This window comes from Nannospalax galili, unplaced genomic scaffold (assembly GCF_000622305.1).
Source record: "Nannospalax galili isolate Female #2095 unplaced genomic scaffold, S.galili_v1.0 scaffold468, whole genome shotgun sequence".
In the NCBI taxonomy this organism is placed as follows: Eukaryota; Metazoa; Chordata; class Mammalia; order Rodentia; family Spalacidae; genus Nannospalax; species Nannospalax galili.
Genome location: NW_008358097.1, coordinates 408,488 through 410,818, shown reverse-complemented (window position 1 = coordinate 410,818; position 2,331 = coordinate 408,488).

The following is a 2,331-nucleotide window of genomic DNA, read 5'->3' as shown; positions in this document are numbered from 1 at the left end:
AAAATACTTCCCAACTAAAAAGAGCCCAGGACCAGGTGGATTTACAGCAGAATTCTACCAGACATTTAAAGAATATCTACATCCAATATTAACTTATTCAAAAAGATAGAAATGGAGGGAGAACTTCCAAATTCCTTCTATGAAACCAGCGTCATTCTAATACCAAAGCCAGGCAAAGATACAACCAAAAAAGAAAACTATAGACCCACATCCTTAATGAACATAGATGCAAAAATCCTCAAGATACTTGCAAACTGCATAGAGACACTTGTTGGGAGCCTGGGAGCCTGAGGTTCAACTGAGTCTCAGCTACCTCTCAAAACTGCTGACAGGCCTGAGCTGGCAGCTTTCCATTTTTCCCACAGCCTTGGCCTGGAAACTCTGGCAGGCAACCAGGGCCTGCGGCCTTGGCTCGCAGCTGGGGCTTACAACTTTGGCCCAAAACCTTGGCTTAAAGCTGGGGCCAGATAGCCTTGGCCCACGGCCTTGCTCTCTTTCCTACATACGGTTCTATTCTTCTATAATCAGAGATTCCTCCTTTAATGTGCGTCAGAGCCCTTATGCTCTGACTGATGTATGGTTTGCAGTCTGTGTTCCTTTGTTTTCATTCTCTATAAAAAGTCAGGCTTGTGTTTCAATAAACGAGACTTGATCAGACTCCTGTCTTGTCTCCATTTCTCTTGTCGCTTGTCCCATCCACGGCTCCGCCCCCCAATCCAGGTACCCAGGTGGAAGTTCTGCAGGTCAGAACCGAGTTGCATTGTGGAGTGGCCTCCCGCAGGTGGCGTCCAGCATGGGCCTTGATACTGGGGGATAACGTGAGGGTCCGATGATGAAGATAAGAAGAAGGGGTGCGCACTGATCAAACAATAGCTCAGAGACGTCGTGGTAGCCTGCTGTGACTGAGCCAACAGGTAAGTTGGTCGTTTAATCATGGGGCAAGAATTGAGTCAGCATCAGAAATATGTAATACAGTTAAAAGAAGCTTTACAGGCAAGAGGAGTAAAGGTTACAACTGAGGATTTATTTCATTTCTTTGATTTTGTAAAAGACATCTGCCCATGGTTTCCCCAAGAGGGGGTTATAGATGTAAATAGATGGAGAAGAGTGGGAGATGCATTACAAGAATTCTATAAGGTGTTTGGACCAGGAAAGGTCCCGGTTACTGCTTTTTCATATTGAAATTTAATAAGAGAGTTAATAGATAAGAGAGATGAACATGAGCCAGTAGTGGCAGTTGCCCAAACTAAAGAGATTTTTAGAAATAGTTCTCAGCCAGAGTTGAGGGAAATTCCGGATACTCCCAAGGATGCACCTGACTTAATTGTTTTGATAGTGAAAATAAGGGTTTTTCTGTAAATTTAAAAAAAATAAAAAGGAGATCCTCTGAGTCAGTTAGAGAGGACAGATATAAAGAGAATGCTCACAAGTCTGAAAAGGAACACATTGGTATTTATCCTCTTTTGGCAAAAGCTGCCTGTCCGGGCTTAGATACAGATAGCTCAGAGTCTTTGAGGAAGGAATCCTCAGAATCAGAGGGAAAGGGGATCGAAAAGATGATGCCCAGGAGCTTAAACAGGTACATGTTCGTGTCTATCCTCTTTTACCAGAGGCTCTTTTGTCAGAAGCCGCTTGTCCAGTCTTGGACACAGATGGCACAGAGGCTGTGAGAGAGGGGGTGGTTAGTAAAACTGAGGATGGATTACAAAATGGCCATGAGAGACAGGTTTTGTGGCCTCCTCCCCCTTCTTATGATGTACTGCCTGTTCCATCTGTCATGGTGGCAGTAGAGCCCAGATCAGAAGCAAGGGGACAGATAGAACAGTTGCTGGAGGACATCAGGTTGGAGGAGATGCATCAATCCTTGATGCTCAAACAAATTAAGCAGGAAGAGATGCATCAGGCACTGGCGCTTAAGTTACAAAAACTTAAATTGGCTAGAGGTAGTGAGGCTGGTGTAGATAAAGGAAATGTGGATGGAAACAGAGTTCGTCCCACTCGTGGGAGGCCTGGCTTTCATTCATATAAGGAAACTCTTGATAGTCCAGAGAGGTTTTCCTCTCATATAGAGGCTTTTCCGGTAACAAAAACAGTAGATGAACAGAACCAGACATGGCGACATCATGATGGCTTTCAGTTTCCAATGATTAAAGAGTTAAAGCTTGCTGTGTCTCAGTATGGAGCTACAGCTCCGTTTACTGTAGCTATTATAGAAGCTGAATCTGAAAACTGGCTAACTCCTAATGATTGGAATCAGTTGGTGAAGGCAGTTCTTAGTGGAGGTGATTATTTGCTATGGAAATCAGAACATTATGACAATTGTAAGGAGAC